This window comes from Dermacentor silvarum, chromosome 1, assembly GCF_013339745.2.
Source record: "Dermacentor silvarum isolate Dsil-2018 chromosome 1, BIME_Dsil_1.4, whole genome shotgun sequence".
NCBI lineage: Eukaryota > Metazoa > Arthropoda > Arachnida > Ixodida > Ixodidae > Dermacentor > Dermacentor silvarum.
This window is the reverse complement of record NC_051154.1, coordinates 271,560,193-271,584,119: the sequence shown is the minus strand read 5'-3', so window position 1 is coordinate 271,584,119 and position 23,927 is coordinate 271,560,193. Positions and strand designations below refer to the sequence as shown.

Below are 23,927 nucleotides of genomic sequence, written 5' to 3'. Positions count from 1 at the left end.
CAGCATTCACTTCATGTATCGGCTGCCAATTTTTTCATCAAGGCAATGTTTGTTTCGGCTGAAATAAATGTACCTAACACCCTATGAATGTTAAAGCTTCGGCCAAAGCTGCCACCAAAGGACAGCCGCAAACAAAAGCAGCATTTGGCCGTCATAATAGTTCTAAGAGCAGCACAGCCAGGCAACAAGATTTTTCCGGATTTTATTAAATGCCTCGGCAATTCTGCCCTTAATGTTTACAAAAAGATGTCTGATACTGAATGCAAATAACGGTTCGGGTATACAACAGGTTGTCAAACACTTGGCAAATTTACCAGGCCCCATTACACGCCCCATTAATAAATAAACCCAAATTTTTGGGCTCAAAGAGAATTGGATGTGAAGAATTGTGAGGCAACTTCTAGAATTTATGATGCAATAAGTTGCGAGCTGAAAATGATACTCATAGTAATGATCAAATGTACTCAGAAAGTCCGTAGGTCCAATAGGTTAAGATGCACTGAATGAAAGAAATACTGCACCAACTACGAGCGAAGTGTTGGTCACGCTGTCAATCAGTGAATGCTTCTACATGAACATTAAATTTCCTGGACCAAACAGGCACAGGTCTGCTTATGGCCATGGAATAAAGACAGGGTGGCTTATGACAAATACTGTCAAACACTGGTTTAAGGTCTGTGTATGCTCTTTCCTCGAGTGCTTTACAGTCCTACAACCAGCCAGTTGGTTCGAGTACAAGCAGCGGCACAACCTAACATGTTTCACTCGCGACTCGCACGGCGTACTGTTATGTGCGCAACGCTTGATGTCCAAGTTGCTCGCGGCTGTCACAACCAGTACGTCATGCGGCGCTTCCAGAAGACAATCCAACAAATCGGCACCGGAAGCCCTGGCAACGGCAATCGAATCCACAGACCTGCAACGCGACCCCGAGGGCCAAAAAACCGCCATGTGCCACCGAGGCCGAACGCGGCTCACGCGACGGTCCGGCAGTCGACAGGTGCGGTGGGAGGGCGTCCCGTCAGCGTCGCGATTCGGAAAGCGGGCCCGGCTTCGAAATGGAGTCAAAAGCGTCGCTTCAAAGGCGCACCGAGCAATCGCTGCAAAGACGTGCGCAGCGGCCAACAGCACGCTGGCACGCAGCACCGACGCATCGGAAAGCGGGGCGGTCGCCTCTCGAAAGGCCAATCACCCACGATAATCACTCCACGAGTTCCGAAAGAGACTCTAAAGCAGCCCGACGATCACGCGAATTGGTGACAGTGGCTAATCACAGGGGAAACGGCTGTCGCCAGCGCGCGCTCACAGGTTATTTCGCGCAGGGCTTTTCCATGCCAGCCAACCCTAAGGATGGCAGATGACACGCCGGCGCGCGTTGCAATGGATCCGTCCCCGGTTTAGGACGGCGCCCTTGCGCTCTACAGTGACGCGGTGTGCCCGGAGGCCCTGCATGTACCGACATTCCGACAGCGAAGCTCAGTAGAGCTGCGGAAGCGGCGAGGCGACAAGGCGCGCATCGGGTCGGGCAAGACCGCAAAATACTTTCGCTCTCGAATAGCGCTTTTTTCGCTCCGATGCAAGGTAACAGTGTGTCAGCTGAACGGTCAGGCGAACCGTTCTTTCTGAAGAGCTCCCGAAGTGGCGATTGTCACGCACAGGATCGTTCGAACACTGGGACTCTTCGATTATCCGTCTCCGACAGTCCCAGACTGTCCGAGAAGCTGCACACACAACGCACAATTGGCTGAAAGCGATGCCTCGGACTCTCAGGGACGGATAATCGAAGAGGCCCACTAGCTCGGGGCTTCTATAAGCTGCTGCTACCCCCCCCCCCCCCATTCCATATGGTAATGGCGTCATACATGGGCTGAGTCGATTTTCCCCGAGTGGTCACCTGCTCGAGTTGTTTCTCCGCCGTCTCTCGCTGGTTTGGGTCTATGGTGGCCCGGAGGATTTCAATAAGTTGGCCGGCGGCCTTGGTTAGACGAGTTGTGAGGCACGAGTGTGATAACGTTGATGTTGTTGATGATGATGATGATGATGATGATGAACCTCTGTCATGGATCGCACCCACTAAAGGGGATAGGGCAAGAATTGGGCGGCAGTGGGTATGCTAAAGAAAATTCGTATTTGAAAACAAGAAACGCAAAGTAAAATACAAAAAAGGCGGATGTTGCAGACTAACTGAAAAGGTGAAAGTGAAAAGCTCTCACAACCAGGGAGACTCAATATTAACAAACAATTTTGAGAAACCAATTTAGGTGGTTAAACCGTGCTTCACGTGAACCATGCATCGGTGATGCGCCCAAGAGACATAGCGAAAGAACGGCCGCGCCGCCTCGCGGCCGTTGCCTGCGATCATCTTTCGTGATTTATTGTTACATAAAAAATTTGTTAACGGTAAAAACTGACTATTCTGCAATACTAATAGTGCATTGTTACTTATAACTCACTCGGTTGGAACGAATATTACCAACGCATTGAAATGTGAAGCCGATTTTTGTTACATGCAGGAGCACGTGGTCAACGTGGCTTATTCCATGTATATTGCATTGAAAAGTCAAGCCGATTTTTCTTACTTGCAGAAGCACGTCGTCAACGTGGCTTATTCCATGCATATTTTTTTGTTCGCAAGAACACCGGTAAAACAGACAAGAAGTGTTTTATTTGTGGCGCTTGCCACGGGCGAAGCAGTGTGGGGAAGATGCGTCTCTTCACGAATGGACAAAAATGAAGGCTGTCCTTGTCGCTGTCATGCTGCAAAATAAAGAAAACATAGAGTAATAATACTTTATTCTTAAATGCACTCAATCCAGAGGCAAGAGAAAGAGCGCGATGCCCGCCATTTATTTAGTAGTGCAATAAGCATTCCTGGGGAACTTCGCCCACTTTGAACTAGGTAGGCGTACGCCTGTATCTACAGAGCAGATTTTTTTCTGACCATACATATTTTTAATAAATATGCTATGCGAGTAGTGACCTTGGCGTTGTTGTACATACGTTCTTCGGCTAGGCGGACATACTTTGACACTAATAACGGGAGCATCGGAATACTAAATAACAGTACAATTGTTATATAGATTTCTTTCTAAAGCGAAGCTTTATATGGCTAAGCGAAATCACCTCTCCACAGAAAACTATCATCATCAGCATTGGCTCAAGCGTCGTCGTCTTTTTCCGCAGCTGGCTCGTTGGCTCGTGCTCGGCACGCGATCGTGCCGCTGCTCCCGCATTCGTCGTCGTCGTCTTCTTCCACAGCTGGCTCCGTTGTCGTTTATCATTCCAGCGTAGAGTTTCACTGTCGTTGTAATGGGGTGGCCGCGTTTACGGGGGTATGAGCCATTGCTTAAGGGGGTATCCATTCATTGCCTTACGTAACGGACAGATTTAATTTTGAAGCAATTTAATTTCGAAGAATCGCAAGCGGCAATGGCGGGCGAATGCTGCTAACCACGCCGCCGAGCAAACTCGAGACATCGAACGTAAGCGACAACGGCGGACTGCGGGCATACCGTCAGTGACGTCGTTCTCGCCGTCGTAGCCGAACGTGTGTGTAACCTCATAATTGAGAAATACTTTAATGAACCCTCTGCATTAACCCAGTGACAAACACCGGGGCCGCACGTTTCGGCTTCGCTGGTTAATCAACTTCACGGAGTCAAAGGGCCGACGATTTTTTTTTATTTGAACCTTGGGGGCAGTTTTTTAATGGGCAATTTGGAGGCATTCACATTTTTATGCCCCGCTATTTTTAAATTATGTATAGTTACAACTAATTCTTAGAACCTTACCTCCAATACCATTTCTCTACGCTGATGGCATAACGCTGCTGCAGCCCATTCACAAACCCTCCGACTACGTATGCCTTCAGGTTGACGTTGACACGTGTCATCAGGGGACTGTGCGACACCAACTTCCTCTCAACTCCGACAAATCCTGAGCAGTGACAATTTCTGGACTGTATCGATCGCCCCCGTGAAGCCGCCGCGCTAACCCTTGGTGGCCGTGAACTCAGACGTGTGACGTCAACTGCTGTACTTGGTGTGGAGCTAGGTTCGCGGTTGTCCTTTGCGGGACCTGGCACCGCACTGTAGCTGCAGGTCCCGCCAAATGCTGGCATTTGTTAAGCGCAGTGCTGTTGGCATATGCCGCCCACTGCTTCCCGGCTGCTGTACACTGCCCTGCTGCGGCCCATCCCTTAATGTTATTGCTCCCCCAACTGGATACCCCTTTCTGTGACGCTTCGGGGCCGCCTTGCTAGTGTACAGCGTCGTCCCGCCTATATCTTCGATAGCCGCAGCACACCAAGGAACTGCAGCGCGTCTCCTACACAAACGTCTCGACTGATACGCTGCATCGATTTGCTTCGTGGCAACCTCTTGCATCTCGAGCGCGGCTGCCACCATCTGTCTTCTGTCTTCTGCCTTCTGCAGACTTTTCGCTCTGGACCAGACATTAGTGGACGCGCCGCGCCTGAACCATCGTACAAATCGCATTGAGCACTTTCTCACTCGAACGGAGAGGCACGGTTCCTCTTAGACACTGCTGCGTTGTGGCGACGGCTTCCACGAACTACTACCAGGACATTCCTTCCTGAACTTGAAGACTTTGGGCCTATAATGAAGGCCGCACCGCGATTGCTATGACTCTGAACAATCCAACCCTGTGCACGTTTAGTGCTCCCCCCACGGGTCCCAGGTTGGGGGTGCAAACCACTCGGCTATTGGCAGCTCTGCCTTCTCGAGCCTGTATGCCTTAACTCAGGCTCTCTGAGTACGAATAAAGTATTATTATTATTATTATTATTATTATTATTATTATTATTATTATTATTATTATTATTATTATTATTATTATTATTATTGTTCCGGGGCACTATAAATAAATGCTTGATTGATCGATTGATTATTATTAATTTATAAAGACATCATTAAAGTACTACGCTCAATCTAGGCAATATCATAGCAACATCAAAACCAATTTGCACCGTGAGTGCAGAAAACCCCACCCGGCCATCTTATTGGACGGCAACGCCTTGTGACAAAGAGCGACGAAGTTTTAAACAGAAAGTCGCGGCAAGTATTGATACGGCACGTTTTGTCTGGCAAGCATGTGCCGCGACGTTCTGCATATCAGCATTCGCCGCGACATGCCATCATTCAGAATTAATGTTCGTCAAACACACCGTCACTGGGCGTTTCCGTCTGACACGTGTTCGGTTTCGATAGTGCTTGGATTGAGTGTTAAAATGTGATAACAGACATTTCGAATTACGAGCAATTTTCAAGATTTTCTTTAAATTATAGGGTTTTACGTGCCAAAACCACGATCTGTTTATGGGGCACGCTGTAGTGGGAAACTCCGGAAAATTTGGACCACCTGGGCTTCTTTAGCGTCCACCTAAATCTAAGTACACAGGTGTTTTCGCATTTCGCCCCCATCGAAATGCGGCCGCCGGAGCCGGGATTCGCTCCCGCGACCTCGTGCTTAGCAACCCAACACCATAACCACTAAGCAACCACGGCGGGTAAATTAGGAGCAATTTTCAAGATTACAAAAAATAATATGTTGACGCATTAAAATGTGACTGCCTCCAAATCTGTCATACAAACAGCTACCGCCTGCAAGGCTCTAATTAAAGCTTAATTAAAATTTTGTTAATTGGTATTCTGATACGCCAGTTATTATTTGCAAAGTATCATACGGGTTGGTGATAGTTAGCACGTGTCTTCATTTCTTCTTGTGTCCGTGTTTTGCTGCGCTATCCAGATATCATTCCATGAAGACCGACCAACAAGCCCATATCGCCACCCTCGTCATACAAGACGCTGTATCGTAAAATATATCGTGGCTTTGGCGCATGAAACATTAGAGGACTTGCGACAGCAAGTTCAAGTACGTACCGTACCACGTGTACCAGTTACGTATACGTCCCACGTGTTCTGGCTCTTCAGTCGCTGTTTCAGGTGCGCCTTGCCGTGCTTGCGCTATCAATGCGCAGATATACATGTATACAAGAAGCCTTCATTATAAAAGCTCACCTGTGTGTTCGCTTAATTGCGATGCACGGTTGTTGCCTTCGAAATTTTTGCGCCCAGCTCTTCATCCTTTTCCGCCTCTTTTTTTTTTTTTTTTTTTTTCACGTGATTATACATGTGACACTAAAAGGCATCAGACAAGATCGCGCGAACCAATGCAAACATTTTAAAGTTTGCTACTGCAAACAAAATTTTGCGCGACTACACATCTCGGAGGCACACGCGACTCACGAGAGGCATCCCGAGCTATGCAGTACAAACGCCGAGTATAGGTCGATGTCATAAGTAAAATCTCTAAGACTCCCAGCACAGCAAGGTTAAAGAATGCGGCGGTGATTGCCATAAATTTATCTATAGTTTGACGCTTTTAGGTTTCACGTCGGCCGCGTGCCCCTCCCCGCTTTCTCGGAGATATTTTTTTTCAGAAGTGACGTGCGACAACACCCGCCTGCCACTAAAAAAAAAAAAAAAAAGAAAGAAAGAAAAATCCTGGTCACGTCACATTGGAACGCCCACGGCTGACCTTCCCGCCGCAGAATGGGTGTCCGTATTGAGAGGCCGTGATTCTGAGCGAGTCCTTGGCAAACAATACAACTTTTGCTCGTCCCTCATTTGTTGACATTCCTCGCTGCTCCGGATGCACGGTACACGATGTTTTGCATTCCGACCCACCATCGGATTGCGGCCGCCACGGCGGAGCTCGAACCCGCGACCTCGGGCTGTTCAGTGCAACGCCATAGCCACTGGCCCCACAATTATTTTTAAGAGTTCAAGCAACGTATGCTGCATAGACGCTTGGTGCCAACTACCAGCCGCGGAATAGTCGATCGCACTCTCTTATCGCTCGGCTCCACGTGATAATTATACGCGAATATATACATACTACACGTGCATCCGCTCACCATGTCGCATGCGGCCTTGTGATCTCAGAACCAGAGTGAAGCCTTGTTCGGGTCCTTTTTGCCTGAAGGGGCGATAGTGGATTTGTCCTTTTTCTCTGCGTGTAGAAATGAGAGAGTGGCAAGCACTGAGAATGCCAGGGACGCACTTTTCTTATAACAATTTTAATCCCGATTGAACTGGTTTGCACGTAGAGGCGGACGTCACTTGCACGCAATAAATCGAAATGCATCACACTTTTCTTATCACATGATTATTTCCGATTGAAGGCTGTATTTCAGCGCTTAGTAAGGACGAGGACAAAGAAGGAGACGTACGGACTAAGCGCTGAAATACAGCCTTCATGATGAACCAACAAGCCCATCTTGCCACTCCGATTGAAGTGGATTGCTCGAGGAGGACATCGCTTACACAACAAATCGAAATACATTACAGACTAATAAACATAATTTCGTTAATTAAGCTTTATATAATCGCTTTATATACCGCGCATAATTTAATCTGCAAAATGTAAACGGTGCTCTATATAATATCCATTTGGAACAGACTCTGAGGGTGGTACTCGTTTAGAGATACGCGCCGTCAAACATAGGGTAAGAATGCACTGTCGTTCCACCTTTTTACGCATTGAACTACAAAAAAAAAACGGACAAGTTTGCACTCGGTCGTGCAAAGCTTAGGCACAGCGAAAGTGTCGATCCTCAAGTCTTACTGGCTGCTACTGCTAGGTATTGACTTGGTTGCTGCTAGGTCTTAACTTTGTTGAACTTAACTACGCATGTTGGAAGGTGTTCTCGAGCGATCATTTTCGGAGGTACCTTTCCTTTCGCGACATTTCGCGTGACTAGCGCGGGACGTGTCGGCGCCTACGAGCGACAGCGTTCCTGGCACGCCATAAACCCAGGCAGGCTAACCAAGGTTGGCGCAGGTCCAAGAACGTTGTTGCTTGCCTACGCCGAACGCGTTGGATGCTAGCCGCTCGATATCAATCGGCCAGCTTCGCTGTTTCTTGAGCTTTGCGCGGCCTAGTTCAAGCTTTCGCCTTTTTTTTTTCTGGTGAGCGCGCCGCGGAGAGAAGAGAGGCGGGGGTCGGGAAGGGAAGGAGCTGGCGAGGAGGAGACCACGTGCGCATGCGCTACGCCGCCCTCCTGGTTGCCATGGCTACAGTGCGGCAGTTTCTTGATACGAACCACAAATTACGGCTGGCTCAAACAGCTTCGCTGTTAAAACGACTGGAACGCCAATCGTAATTCGTCGCACAATTTGACAATAAATTTATGAAACTGGTGTCATACTCAGCACTCGTTCTAAATGGATAGGCCTTGCGAACTCAGTGGCTAAAATTCGTAAATTGAAATATCGGCCGTAAAGAATTTCGTTAAAAACTTAATGAATGTTTCTTCTTGGTTGATCATGTTTTAATACGATAGCGCGTCCCCGTGTCGCAGAAAATCCGGCGTCGGTGTCGGCGTGGATGCCGGCATCCGTGGCGGAGAAAATCATCCCGAACCACGCCGACCGTGCAGGCCCTACTCGTGGAGCAAGTTGTTAGTGAACAAAAACTGAATTTCTCACAGTGAAATCGGTCAGAAAAATGGTAAAGTACGACTTAACCACAGCCTACAGACATTGTGGCGTCGGACTGTTGTTTGAATGTACGAGAAAACATAATTCTATTACGAGGAAAGTCAAACACAAACCCATTTTGCCAGCATTTCTACCATACCAACACAGGCGCGCTCGGGTTGGCTACTTCCGAAAATCATACCCAGATGGCGCTCGCATCCTCGGCAGGTAAAATTGGGACGTAGCCTGCCTAATGCGTTTTCGACACGCGCGCGCGTCGGGGCAATAGCAAACAATTAATAAAATAATAGGGAAAAGTCCTAGGGCCTTCACATTTTAATATAAAACGACTTATATTGCCCCTGAAAAGACGTCTTCCCAGCAATGCATTTATGTTTAAAAGTGAAGCCGACTTTAAGTGGATCGGTGTAAGCTTGGTCTTTGTAAGCTGGTTTTCCTACGTTCTGTGTTGCAGAGAAGCCTACTCAAAGAAAAATACGATGCGAATGGGTCCCGATAACGCTATCACGTTCCACTCTTAAAGGCGAAGTTTAAGCATCCTCAATTTTTTTTATTTGTCGTGCAAGTAACGTCAGCGTCTCAGAGCAATCCAGCTTAATTAAGGATTAGAAATGTGCTATCTTCGATATCCGATTTTTTTAAAAAAAGGCCCTCGATATATCTATTACTCTGAATATTCGATCACAAATTCAAAAACTTTGTGTACGCTTGAGCTTCGCCTTTAAGAGTGGAACGCGATAGCTTTATTGGACGCCGTTGACACCGACACCGTATTTTCTGCGACATGGGGCCCAATAAAAATTTAGAAAGGCTCGGTTTTCAAAATTCCCCTCAATGTTGTCTAGAACCAAAGTACAGCGAAACACCATCAGAATTGGAAGACGCTTAAGCTTCGCCTTTAAGAGTGTGAGAAATATGAAGGTTCATATTTTCCTGCGTCCTTACGCGCGCCACGGAAGTGAAGAGAGCAAACGTCTTCTCCCGTCTTCCCGTGCGGGGAGCCAAACGGCTTTTCGTGCGGTGGCGCGGCCCTCTTGGAAACCGGTTGCAAACGCAGCGGTGACGTGCACGCGGAGCCCCGCGGACAAAACATTGGACCGAGCCAAGAACAGGGCGGGGCGGTCGAGGTCGGCGCGGCCGGCGACTGCCGGTAACGGGAGAAGACTGCGATCGACAACGAAGGAGGTCCTGAGAAAACTACCGGAGACCTTCTGCCGCTATGGGTTCCCAGAGCGGCTGATCACCGATAATGCATCGCATTTCACGTCGAAAATCTTCGGAGATACGTGAGCAGCGATGGGTGTCCGGCAGGTGAAGACAACGTGCTACCGTCTTGAGTCGAACGTGACGGAGCGCCGGAATCGAGATGTGAAGCCACTACTTGGGGCATACGCCCAAGCGCACAACCACTGGGACGAGCACATAGATGCGATCTCCTTCACCCTAAGAACGAGTGAAAACATTTCGATGGGTTTCACGCCAGCTTTCTTGATGTTCGGGAGAGACCTCCAGACGCCAACGGACACAATCTCAGGCAAACGGACAGATTCAGCCGGCGCAAGAACACCAATCGCCGACTACGCACGGCGGCTGCATGATCGCCTGGCAAACGCCGTGATAGAAGCGAATCGCAACCGCGCAGGGGCAAGGGCGAGTCAAAAGGCCTCCTATTACCGAGCGCACCGGGACATGGAATTCCAAATGGGAGACCTAGCCCTGAAACGCAACCACGCGCTCAGCGACGCGAGCACAGGGTTTGCAGCGGGTTTACCACCCAAATGAGTTGGGCCCTTCGAAGTTGCTGAGAAGCTCTCGCGACTTAACTACAAGCTGAGGGATCTGAACACAGGTCGTATTAGCGGACCAATTCACGTCGGTGAGCTGAAGCGGTCCTTCCGGGGGGAAGGCACTGTGGAAGCGCCTGCGCCGCGAAACCGTGGGCAGGCAAGCGAATGTCCATCGACCCCCGTGGCGCACCCCTACAATACCAGCAGTCGGCACAACAGACCGTAACCAGTCCGGACCCACCTGAGGCAGCAGAACCAGCACCTATGGAGTAGCAGCTAAAGCTGGCCATGGAAGTCAACGAGGGCATACGGCATGGAGCCACGGCTGCACCTCAGCTGATCAAGAAGCCAAGCCACCAACCAACCTTCCAGCAGATAGCCGCGCTCGTGCACCCCCTGGGCCCATTGGACGCGAGACGAGTGCCGGCATGGAGAGCTAACCTTCGGAGGACCCTTTAAGGAGCGCACCTTCGTCCCTGCGCCGTGCTACTGCGGGGCCGGAGTGGCACAAGCCATCTAACCAGAGGTTGACAATGGACAACCCAACAAGTACACCATGCCCTCTTCAGCTGATCCTGGTGTGACTGACTTCGGGTAATGTTACGAGACAATGGGTTCTGGTGAGAAGCAATAAAAAAAAACATCGACCCGCCAACTGCATTGAGGGAACCGCGACAGCGAGTAGGTTAGTTTTGGCAAGACCGCCATAACATTGCGCCACTGGAGTCAAGGGGCGTTCGGTCTTAAGGGGGGAGGGATGTGGCAATTAGGAAGGTTCATATTTCCCGCGTCCTTACGCGCGCCACGGAAGTGAAGAGAGGAAACGTCTTCTCCCGTCTTCCCGTGCGTGGAGCCAAACGGCTTTTCGTGCGGTCGCGCGACCCTGTTGGAAACCGGTTTCAAACGCAGCGGTGACGTGCACGCGGAGCCCCGCGCTCATTGGACCGAGCCAAGAACAGGGCGGCGCGGCCGGCGACTGTCAGTAACGGGAGAAGACTGCGAGCCACGACGATGGACGGAGCTACTAGCCTGCTTCCACGCGAATCCCCTGGAGCAATAAACGTTGTTGTGCTTGTTATTCCGTCGTGTGTTGTCGTGTTTCTGCTTGTCCTGGTACCGCCGAAGCCCGACCGTACAAGGCAAGCACAAGGGAGTTGGCCGTCAATTAAGCCTAAGCCTCACGCACAAAGGTGGCTTGAGAGAACCCGGAGACTACAAGAGTGGAACGCGATAGCATTCAAAGATCTCTGGCTGCTTATCAGGCTTTTTTCTCGTATATTCAAATTACAATCCGACGCTATCAAGAAACCTTATCATGAGAAGTAAATTTAACGGAAGAATACGCGTAAAACTGGGTTTCAGTGCATACGGCAGGCATTGCCAAATCCTGACTGGTAACTTACCATGCACTGTTGTTGAAAAGTGTACAATCATTGCATTCTACCGGTGCTAATATGAAGCAGGTATTCGCAACTCAAATGAACTGCAGGGGGCGCTGCTAAAACTGGCCGCGTCTGGCTACACTGTGCAACATGGCGGTTATACGGAGGTCCCCGCGTCGCCGAAACCCCTGTGTTTGATGTACAGTACACTGTAGTTTGATGATTTTCGTGCAGCGTGATGCCGGTTTGCGCTATTTTGTGGAAGGAAAGCGAATAGCTTACGCCGACCAAATCATTTTAGCCGATGTGAGAGAGGCACAGTGGGTAATGAGGCTGAAGTGGTCGCACGGTGTGTGCAAACATCTGGCGTGACAGCGGATCCGCGCGAGATTCTGATGAAAATCACCAATGTATTCTTCAACCCATTGGTCGTGGAACCGAAGTACTCGTGCACTGTTGGATGGTCGGAAAAGCACGTTTCTGCTGCTTTGAGTCTCTGTTAAGGCGCAGATAGATAGTCCGGTGTTTCGAGCGTGCGAGACAGCGGCCGGCGAAGTTGGATACGTCACGCTGGCCTCGCCAGGATTGCCGAAATATTACAACGTGCTCAGTTTGGTACGTTTAACATGGCCCGCAGCAGCGCACCGACTTGCTCGATCAGCTGTTGCCGCTGTACATGCGGATAAATGCGCAGCCGGCGCGCACTTTTTCATTGGTGTTGCCTTAACACATTTTCGTTCGGCGAAGGCGCAAACTCTGCACACTCTTTTCAGTCCAGAGAGCAAGCGAACCTAAAATCAAGCTTTGCACTTTATCGCGAGCATGCACTACGAATCTGTGGCGAACCTTTCTTGCTACTTTTGCGTTCCTGTTTTCTATTTTACATTCAAGATTTGCTCAACGTGACTGTTGCTTCGCTTAGCTGTAGTTATTCCAGTAGTTGGCGCATTGTTTCTCTCGTAGAGAACAATACGATAAATAAGAAACCGAAAGATCTGCTTACTACAATAAAAACACATTTGCACACCATGTGCATGTATGGCTTGTGCTACGTGGCGTGACCATGATTGATTACTCCCCGCTGTCTACGAACATGTCGCTTATGGCTGCTGTGTAAACTAATGAAATAAAACAAATGTTTATGTGTAAATTAATGTTAACTAAGCTACTGCACTATGAATCTAATTAATTTTCATGTTATTCTATAATTTACGTATCCTGTACTTTAAGTGGCCAGAACTGTGTTCGCCTCTGAACTGCCAATTTCCTTCAGACACTGATAAGAGATACAATTCCTTTGATAATTACGCATCTTTAGTTACACGGGTAGAGTGTCCACGTCGCAAGGAAGGCGTACCGCTATGCCACCCCATAGTTATTTTGCATGCTGGCGCGTACATGTTGTGCTTACATAGAACGATTTACCGACGTTACCCGGGAGTACCTGAAACTCCAATGTAACGATCGATTTTCGCTGATGTACCATACTCGGTAGTTCCACGTTGTGTGCCGCATGTATCCGATATAACAGCTTTAATGAAGGAAAGCTTGAGTACCACGGCGACATTTGCATCATAAACTGCATTACCACGCCGGCTATCACATGAAACTGCTTGTTGCAGCACGCATACGCTGAACGTTAAATTTATCACGATGGCAGTAAGAACCTCAACGCAAACTTTCTGAAGTTGTGTAGCGCTTTACTGCAAACATAGTACAAGCAACAGTATCGCGTTCTCTTCACACAAACAACAAACCGACCCTCGCCTGAAAAAAAAAATGAAAACTTTCTCCGGCAAGATGTTGCGCACATAACAATTGCCGTTGTCGCAGCTTATGATAAGATTCGCAATCCATGTGGCTCTTCGACGCCGCAAAACTGCAAAACGCAGCATAATTCCACGGCTGTGCGGAGTGTCGTTGATGGTGGCGCGCACCCGCTCGCAGTGCAAAGGCTACGGACGGAGCGTCTGCTCCGACGCTCCGACCTCCGTACGAGGTTTCCGGCGCTCGCCGCTAGGTGTCGCATGAATGGCTGGAGTCGCGAATATAATACGTCGCCGGCGGCGTTTCAGCCAATCGCGTTCAGCCGCGGTTGCTAAGACGCTGTGCCCGCAGTGCCCTCTAGGCTTTCAATATACGCTTCCCTGGCATAGGCCCTAATCGACGCGCACCTGTTCGGGTGCTGTGCCAACAAGGCCGGTATTTTGTAGCGATGCCTTTCTGATGCTAATGCCTTTTCGCGCTTGGTCAGTGGTCAGAGCGACGGTCCGCTCACGTTATCAACGGGACCAGCCGGCCGTGAGCGGTGGATGATAAGTAGAGGCCGGATCTTTAGGCATTAAAAAACCGCGTTTTAGGCGCCAAAAATAGGCAGGCAAAACAACGTTTTAGGCCTCCAACGTCGTAAATATAGGCACAATAAATTTTTAAATAAATGCAAATAATTTCAAACGAAGACGTGCGCGGCCTATATATCTACGATAGAAAAACAAGAAATGTTATTCTCTATGATGGCACACAGGTGCAAACAGTTGAACATAGCCGTGCAATTGTCCCATAAAACTGCTGGACTAATGACGATCAATTGGCTTCATTCAATAAGCACACTGCTCATATTCATGTCCAACGGCCACTGTACTCGAGCGTCGCATATAGTGAAACAGGCATGAAAAAGAATACTTGAAGGCTGGGAATACTGATTAAAAAAAACGATACTTTATGTCTGCCTGACGCAATTAAATTAAGACAACAAAAACAAACAAATAACAAATGCAAGAGAGACTACAATTTATTAAGAAATTAGCATGTTCTTACATGAGGACTGTTAGGTACAACTCTTCGCAATTTTCTCATATACAATGACATTATCCGAATTGTACAGGCCAGACGTCCCAACACTGCCAAATACACTTCCGCCCATTTTAAGTGCATGTGTTTGAAGAAATATGTTTGGAGAGCACGCGGAACGCAGTGAAGTTACTCCTGTCCTTGCAGAACCACGAGATGGCGCTCGCATCCGCGAGGGAAAGCTAGATAAAGAACATGTTTAGTATACCTGATTAAATCAAGCAGGCCAATCACTGTGAAGATTGTGGAAACTATAGCAAACTACCACCATCTCCAGATTTTCGGATTCAAAATTGTGCCTCTTGTCACTGAGAATGATCTCGTACGCTGAGAAGGAACGCCCGACGGCGGTGAACACATTAAAAAAGTAAATTACAAGCAAAACAAAAGCCTCGTGCACATCGCATTTTAGGGGCGAAGCTCCTTAGGGTGTGGGTCGTTCCCTCCTCTGTAGTAGTAGTTGTTGTAGTAGTAGTATGTAGTCACCTCTAGTTTATGAATTGCTCAATAGATGGCGTAAGTGGTAGCCACCTGTAGTTTTATGAAGTGTTCACTAGATGGCGTAAGTCCGTAGCTCTGGTTGGCATGGAGACTGCTATGTATGTATGTATACGCATATATACATATATATGTACATGTATAGTATAACCGGAAGCCGACTTCCGCTTCCGTTTCCACTTCCGGTTCCGCTTCCGGTTCCGGAAGCCAGCTTCCGGCTTCCGGAGAACGCTTCCGGCGTTTTTCTCTCTCGTCCGTATAGCTAGGTGCGCTGCGGTGCACAAAGGCGTTACTTTTTCAGTTCGTTCCCGACGCGCGTTCTCTTTCTCTCGTTCCCGACGCGCGCTCTCTTTCTTTCTCGTCCGTAGCTAGGGGCGCTGCGGTGCACAAGGGCGTTCCTTCCCAACGCGCGCTCTTTCTCGTCCGTAGCTGGGGGCGCTGCATTGCACAAGGGCGTTCGTTCCCGACGCGTGCTCTCTTTCTCGTCCGTAGCTAGGGGTGCTGCATTGCACAAGGGCGTTCGTTCCCGACGCGCGCTCTCTTTCTCTCTCGTTCCCGACGCGCGCTCTCTTTATCTCTCGTCCGTAGCTGTAGTTTACCCGAATGATCCCCCGGTGCTTCGCCCACTCATCATCATTCATTTCGTGGATATGCTGTGATTTTTTTCTTTCTTATTTTGCTCTTCACTCTCCTTTCCCGTGACGGCTCTCCGCGGTTTCGCATTCGCCAACCGCGCGCGCAATGTGAGCGCGTCGGCGTATGCTGACCGGCGCGTCTCATTTCAATGCTGCTAGCAGTTGTTTTCCGGGAGTTGGTTGAACTAAAGGACTAGGTTGAACCCCATAGAGTTCCGAACAGTCAATGTTGCCCGGTAACATGAATAACGGTCTCTAACTGCACTCGAAAGCGAAACTTGAGGCTAAATAGTGTTCATGTAGGCGCCGATATTGAAAATAGGCATTTATAGGCATTTATAGGCATTTCGGCACAAACGCCAAAATAGGCATTTATAGGCACGGTAGAAACACTATAAAAGCCCTTCGTAACCTTTAATTCAGGTTCATATATCAAAGTGGGGCAATAGGAGCGCAAGGAACAAAAAGGCATTTGCCTAAAATCCGGTCTCTAATGATAAGACTAGTACAGAATAAAGCATAACGCATCGCTGCAAAATACCGGCCCAGATATGCGTACATTTTTCTCCCGTTATGCTCGTCAGTTGACTTCGGTCTTTTTTGATTATTTTTCCTTTCTCTTTTTTTTGCAAGTCATGCATTTATCGTCTTCCGTGCAACAACGTGTGGTGGGTGCCGCAGCGGCGCTCATTGCTGTCACACCCGTCGTCGTCTTTTCGGAAAACGCTTACCGCGACATGATCCCCTGTCCGCTCGACTTTTCTTGGCTTCACTTTTGTTTCGTTTATAATGCTCCCTGCATGACGTATACGCCTTTTTACATATATATGCTGTCGGACACACTGGCACGAATACAGCGTATAGTGGCGCTATCTCATAATTTGTGACGCCCTTCAAGAGTGTCCTGCAGATATGCAACGGCGGTCTATGCATGCCATACATAGCTGCTGGCGTGAAGACACCGGTAAAAACGCCGCAATAAGTCTAACGCGTTGTGGATGAACAAATCGCCACAAGGGCTCGCTACCAACGATGCTGCTAATGCGTTACCTTTAGCTTGTCCGGTATTCGGGAAAACGCCGGCGCAAATTTTCACCAGTGACGTAAACATGTTGCTGCCGAAAATTTACACCAGCAGCGATGTAGAATACATTTGGTTACTGCATCATTAGCTGCTTTTGTCTGCTTGAGCTCTGCGCCACCAGGTGGTTGCACAATACAGGCCGCTCACTTTTACGCCTACGCCCCAACGCCCAGTCCGCCTACGTTTACCCGAATACCGGACAAGCTAAAGCTCTTTACTGTGTTAAGTATGCTGCCATTCCGTCAACGGCACTACGTTCTTATAAGGGCTCTAGAGCAGTGATCTATCTATACGTCTAGTACACGCACACACACAAACACACACACAGACATATATATATATATATATATATATATATATATATATATATGCGCGTGCTTACGTTTCGAGATGAGGCTGAGCAGGAAGAAGACGGTGGGGAAGATGACCAGCGCCATGAGCACGATCATGGCGATGATGGGGAACCAGGAGCGCGGTCGCGGCGCCTCGGGAAACTTGTCCCGGCCCAGTGCCCTGCGGGCGTGGATACGTATACCGTGCGCCTTCTCTATGACGGCAATTATAACCACGCGACACATCTATGCACAGCTCGTAGAAGCCATAACGCGCAAAATTATAGCCAACTGTAGATATATCCGCATATGCCAGGAATCGAATACTTTCATGGATCCGGTTTCGCCTTCATAACAAGTTTTTTTTTTCTTTTTTAAAATCTGATTATACAGGGGGTTCCAACTATACCACACACTGAGGTTAAAAGAGAGAGAGAGAGAGAGAAAAAAATAAAACACGGTGTACTCTACGTGCATAACACCAAGTGCATGTTTTTCTGAGGCTTGTATATAGAAACCGCCAGTGATTTTTTAGTCATTGACATGCAACTAATTAATTAAAAGTAGTTATCTAACTTTTTAATTTTGATTGCAAAGGTGTCAATTAGGCAGCCGTAGAGAATCGCAGGACACGTACGTCGTAACGAGCTGTTGCCACCAAGGTACACATCTCGTCCTTGCTTTTTCCGGCAAATAGATGTGAAAGCCCGCGAAATATGAGAAGTACCACGTGAATGCGTGCGCACGCCGCCCGCACTATAGAGACCCTGCTTTGATATCGCCGTCAAGCTACGTGATTGGAAAGTTAAGCCCCCTGAATGAACAAAGGTCGCGACATTCATCCTCTTCTATTCGGGCCTCTCCTTAATTCTAGCCGCACCCACCTAATTATCTCACCGCTCGCCCTCGCGCTATCTGATCGCGGGTTGGGTACCGCGATCAAGAGCAACTGTCATGGCGCCGGCGCAAGGCTTAAAAGAAGAAAAAAAAAAGGGGGGGGGGGGCGCTTGTTTCCGCGACATCGGCGCCCGAGCTTCTAGCCAGTAGTATTTTATTAATTTAACATATCAAAATACTCCGCTCCACGAACAGGGATGCGCGGATAATCTCTGCCCTCGCTCACCGCCTTGGGCGGCGAGATAGAAATGTCGCTACCTTTAGTTTTAAAAGCGAAGCTTTGCGGTCGGGTTTCGTGACCGTGTGCGTATGCGATCTGACTGCTCCCTTGGCGAATAGGCCAACCAATCACAGCGGAGCACGCGCGCCCCTGCGTTCCTTGCAGAACCACGAGATGGCGCTCGCATCCGCGAGGGAAAGCTAGATAAAGAACATGTTTAGTATACCTGATTAAATGAAGCAGGCTAGATGACTATTTGTCACCGCCCCGTTTCAAAGGGGATGCCATTAAATCGTCATCATCATCATCATTGAAAGAAAAAAAAAGAACCAGAAAGCTTGCCCCCTGGTTTGGGCTGCAGGAGCAGCTGGCGGGCGACACGTACTACGTGCCTTGCGGGCATCGTTTTCCGTTCTCAACCGGCGCGCACGTTTGCAACCGGACGTGTCCTTTGATATGATATGGCTTTGATATTACGATAACTTCTTTCGCAGTTGCCGGATTCTTCTCCGTTTGTTCGCACAACGGAAAAGGAGCGGCCGGCCTTAAAAGAGACGCCGAACTCCCGGATTGGATATGCCTAATGTCACACAGCCGCTTCTTGTAACGCTGCTCGTAGCGCTCGCGCAAATAAATATTTTTCTCTTGGCACAAACCAGGAAGCGCTGCTGGCAGTTGTCGCTACTTTTAGGAGATGCAGGAATTTTAGTGCGCACGGGATAGCGGCATCAATAAACATACTCTGTGCAAGAGCAAGCGGAGAGTTTTCAAGAAGAACGGCAACGCAAGCCAGACAGATGACCACCGTGCAGATGACGATTATTGTTTAGGTGCGAGATATACAACCCAATGGGTCTAAATTTTGAACCCTCAAAAAAAGTTTACGCCGGCAACGCGACATCTCAATTTCTCCTACCTCCTCTAATAAAGAAACAATCTGCAAAAATTATTGCGGTCCCTACACTCCCTGTATACATGGCACCTTAATTACAACATAGCAACAGTTAATGATAAAAATTTCTGTTGTACTTGGTGGGGGGTCCTAACAATGCATTATTTTGCATTGAATTTTGACTTTTGCAAGCATGCGCAATATGCATGTTTACAGTTACTTCATATATCCATTGTCTCGGGAGTGATATCTCGATGACATTCACCGGTTCCATCGAGCGCCGCTTGGCGTCCTCACCATCTCAACTCCCCCCCCCCCCCCAACTCCTCTTCGCTTTTCTGCGGATTCCGCTCATTCATCTACTAGTATGTTTTGATTCTTTGCTTACGCGTTGTGTGTCGGAATTAAATGATGGCATGCTTGAGGCGGGCGGCGCGCAGGCTGCATGTTGTAAAAAGGACGCATTGTACGTGACATCAACTTTTTTATTGGGACCTTCTAGTGGGGGGGGGGGGGGGGGGGGGTTGTTGGAGTTTGTTTAATTTTCACCAGTTAGTATATTACGCGATGTGTAGTTATAAACCGATCGAAATTACGAGCTTACCAGCTTTTTTCTCCATAGACAATTTTATATAAACAGTTTGCTACTTCCCTTTATACACGGTGGATTCAACCAAGAAGAATTGACAGACATGTCGAATCGAATATGTATTTAGGCTCGAGACTGCACATATCAACTAAGAAAATCAGTGGCGATTTAGCGGTAAATGCGAGTGAAATGCGTTGGCATTACACGTCGCACCTACTTGAGGTCCCAGATCCATGATTTAGACCACGTGTTATCAAGGAGCACACTCGACACAAGTCCTGCCTCTTCGAGGAGCGAAAGAGCAACTGACGGTGGTCCGCGGAGCAGACGCCCCTGTCAGCTGTAAGCCCCCGTTAGCGTTAGCCAAGCTGTTCCGACGAATATATATATATATATATATATATATATATATATATATATATATATATATATATATAAAACACACACACACTGTATCAAGATACAATCTTAAGACATATTGTGTTCGGTCATTGAATACCGTAGGTCTGATATAATTGTATTTTGCAGCGTGCCTTTTTTTTTTCTACATTCTTTTTTGTTGAACAGCTTCGCTAACGTTAGCTGGGACACACGGTACATATATACAGGGTGTCCCAACTATCACGCAGCACGATTTAAAAAAAGAACGGGCTTACGCGAAGAAAACCTAGTGCGTATTGTTTCTCGTGAAAGTGGAGTGGCCGCCAGTAATTTTTGAATTACTGAGATTTATTTAGGTAATCGTAATTAATTATCTAACTCGATAAGTACTGTCATAAGTATGAAAGTGCCAATGAGAAAATATGCGTAAAGTGCCTCGAGTGGCCAGTCGCGCGGCAATTGTGCGTATATTCGCGGGATTTTTTCACGCTCGGAAAAACACTTTTATGTAGCACGGATTGAGCAACAGAAAGCTGTATCGGGAGTTTTTCATGTTCCTCTACAATTTTCTCATTGGCACTTTCGTAATTACGACAGTACTTATCGAGTTAGATCATTAATTACAATTTCCTAATTAAATCTCAGTAACGAAAAAATTACTGGCGGCTACTCCACTGTACGGGAAACAATACGCACTAGGTTTGCTTCGCGTAACGCCGTTCTTCTTTTTGTTAAATCGTGCTGCGTGATAGCTGGGACACCCTGCATACTACGTACGTGACCGGCTTCACACACTTCACTTGCACACACTTGTTTTTTTTTTTTTTTTTCGCTTTGACACTCCTGTAATTTTCACGCATTAAAACGCATTTTTTTTTTTTTTTGTCGCCACAATACGAATAATTTCAAGCGACACTAAACACTAGCAGTAAATAGATATCATCAGTTATCAGTGACTCTGATTCGATTTATTTGGCGGGAAAAAGACGGATTACTAGCAGTAAAAATCAAAGCAACGTTTCCATTTTCTGAATTTCGCACGCATCACAACGCCCAGCCCGTCCCACAGCAATGAGCCACATGGAGCTCAGAAAGTAAAGTTTCGTTTTTGCGTCTTCCTCAACGCATCAAGTCAGGGTGCGTGGTATTATTTACCGAGTAATAAGCTTAACTTCTTCTGTAGTCCCGTTGGTGTCCTTTTAAATGTTTTGACAAAATAGAGTTCCAGCAGACATGACAAGATGTATACTTATAGGCGTCATTGTGGCGCTCGCTTGGCCGCCACCGATCGAGTCATCTAGCTGTGTGCGCGTCTTTATGTGAAAGTTACTTCAGGGAGGCCTCCCACTTATTACAAATTCGGGTTGTGACCACCATGTATCACAGACACGACACATATATGGCTAAAAGGTTGCAAATATTTGAGTGGCTACGTGTTTGTATAGACTGCACGCGCTTGCGAAAGCAGGACAAGGCTCCGGCAAGGATTGAAAAAAATAACGGAAAATCATTCTTACGGTGGAGGCTCTAGAACATCTCGATCTCGGCCTGCAATCAATCAATCAATCAATCAATTAATCAATCAATCAATCAATCAATTTTATAAAATGGGCATATACTAGCTGAACGCCTTTACCTGCTTCAGCTGCTGCACCGCCGCCTTCAGCCATTGTCACACAAATCCTTTAGCTGCGACTGCTTCGACTGACGATGGTAATGATGATGAACCTCTATCATGGCTCGTACCCACTAAGGGGGACAGGCGAAGAATCGGGCGGCAGTTGGTAGCTAAAGCAAATTCTAACGTGAAAATGAGAAACGCGAAGTAAACACAACAGAACACAGAAAGATTTTGAAATAACTAGACTAGTACGCCAACGAGCAGTAAGACTAACCGAAAGGTAAATTTTAAACGAGCTTACAATCAAGGAGAGAATAAATGCAATGTTAGTAAAAAAAATTCGGAGAAACCAATTTCAGTGGAATGAATGCTAAATGAAGAAAGCTGCAATAATTTGCAGGATAATCGTTTTGTTTCAGTTAAAAAAATAACACACTGCGCAACAAACGTCTCTGTGACTATAGGCTAGGGTCGAGGCCCCAAATGGTGATATTACCGGCATAGTTAATCCTAATCCAATTTTGCAGAGTGGAGCTTCGAGTAATATTTTTCGCTCATTTGATTATCGTCGGCATGATAAAAAGTTGTGGTCTATTGATTCAGTTTCCTTACAATTGTTACAATTGTTACTATCGTCAGACCAGCTCTATGTAAAAAGAAATTCAATTCTAGGATGCGACAGCGTAATCTGGTGTATGGGACTTCCAGTTGTCGAGAAGGACACCACTGCTTACTCCAGCAAAAGCCAAGATACTGAAAGTCTGGAGATGGTATCAGCGATAATTCGCTTAAATCATTTTGTAGGCAAACTTTTCTGTGTCTCGATGCAGTGATGTTAACTGTATCCGGTAAAATAGGAATTAAAGGTCCACTTAGCAAATTAATTTTTTGTGATGTTGTAGGGACTAAATTTTGGAACACATTGAGGATAGTTGTATTCGTTGTCGAGGAAAGCGACGCACATACCGACCGAGAATCTGTAACTATACGACAGCTCACGATTGATTCGCGGGAAGTTTGCGCAGCGCTAGAGCAATCGCCAATAATTCTGCTATGAAATTAGGCGTGTAATCCGAAAGGCGGATGGAAAAGGACCAACTAAGACAGGGAGAGAAGGAGAGTTCGGTCAATTCACGTGGCGAAAGGGCAAAAGAGTCAATGTTTGCTGGAACCGGAATCATTTTTCGAGAGCGTAAAAATCTAAAAAGGGCTTTCCTTTATTATTTAGACAGATAAGCAAATTTATTTATATCCTACTCATCTCTCGCTTTAGTTATCGTGCACTTGAAAGATGCAGAAACAAACTCCAACTGTCTGGAGAGGTTGTTTCTGCAGGTAGCTTTTCGTTTTCGGTGAGCTTCGCGCGCATTAGCTCACTTCCACCACGGACTGAAAGGTTTACCTGTGTTCGAGGCACAGGTAAACCTGTGTCTCGAACAGCTGCATTCGAACAGCAGAATTATGAGCTGCAATCTTCAAATAACCTTTTAAAACTGCACAGAGGCACATAGCCCTAATATCTTCTTACATATCCGTACGGGAAAGCATCGTAGAGTGCAGGTCCTTTTGAAATTTCTCATAGTTTATCAATGTGTTTTTTTTTCTTCTGAAAGAAATCGCGGGGAAATCAATATAAAAAATACTAAGAAGGTGGTCGCTGTTTGTAGCATAGTCTATTGACCCTTTTCGAGGAGCAGTTTGTTCTAAAGAAACGAGATGGCGCTTACAGTGGCGCGCCATACGTTGCCTCAGCGACAGCGCACGAATACGAAACCATTACCGCTTCTACCTTGTTTCTATGCGATCAGCTGTCGGAAATGCAACTGAGTTTTCGCTAACGCACTATGCTCCATTCATGCTGGTTTGAATTATGTGGTTGGCTGCAGTAGTTGGCTGCAGTAGTTCGCAGCAGTAGTTGGCTGCAAAAATAGTGGCTGGAATATTAAGGGATGTAATGAATATATGGGGCCAAGTTCGCGGACCACTGCTGCAACTGTCCGTGCGTGTTTCCGGCACTTCGATATGTACGGCTTTCCTCGAGGATACACAAATTTGCTCATCCTCCAGCGTTGTATCGCTAACCTTCTAAAAAAGGGCTTCAGCCCCGGTACGTCGGCAAGAGTGAGTACCGCTCAATGATAAAGGGAGTAGCGCCGCTTCCTGTCATAGCAGGTTTCGCGCACAATATCTACACCCATCTACCCCAACTGGCACGGAAACTTACGCCCACTCTT

General features: G+C 47.4%; 1 long non-coding RNA gene across 1 annotated transcript; it reads right to left on the bottom strand.

The window, feature by feature from the left end:
* Positions 1-2,673: 2,673 nt before the first annotated feature.
* LOC125942167 (uncharacterized) lies at positions 2,674-17,274 on the bottom strand. The gene is made up of 3 exons (XR_007464873.1): positions 17,144-17,274; positions 6,941-7,035; positions 2,674-2,757 (listed from the first exon to the last, which is right to left on the bottom strand). It is a non-coding gene; the product is annotated as an uncharacterized LOC125942167 (long non-coding RNA).
* Between the last annotated feature and the right edge of the window lie 6,653 nt (positions 17,275-23,927).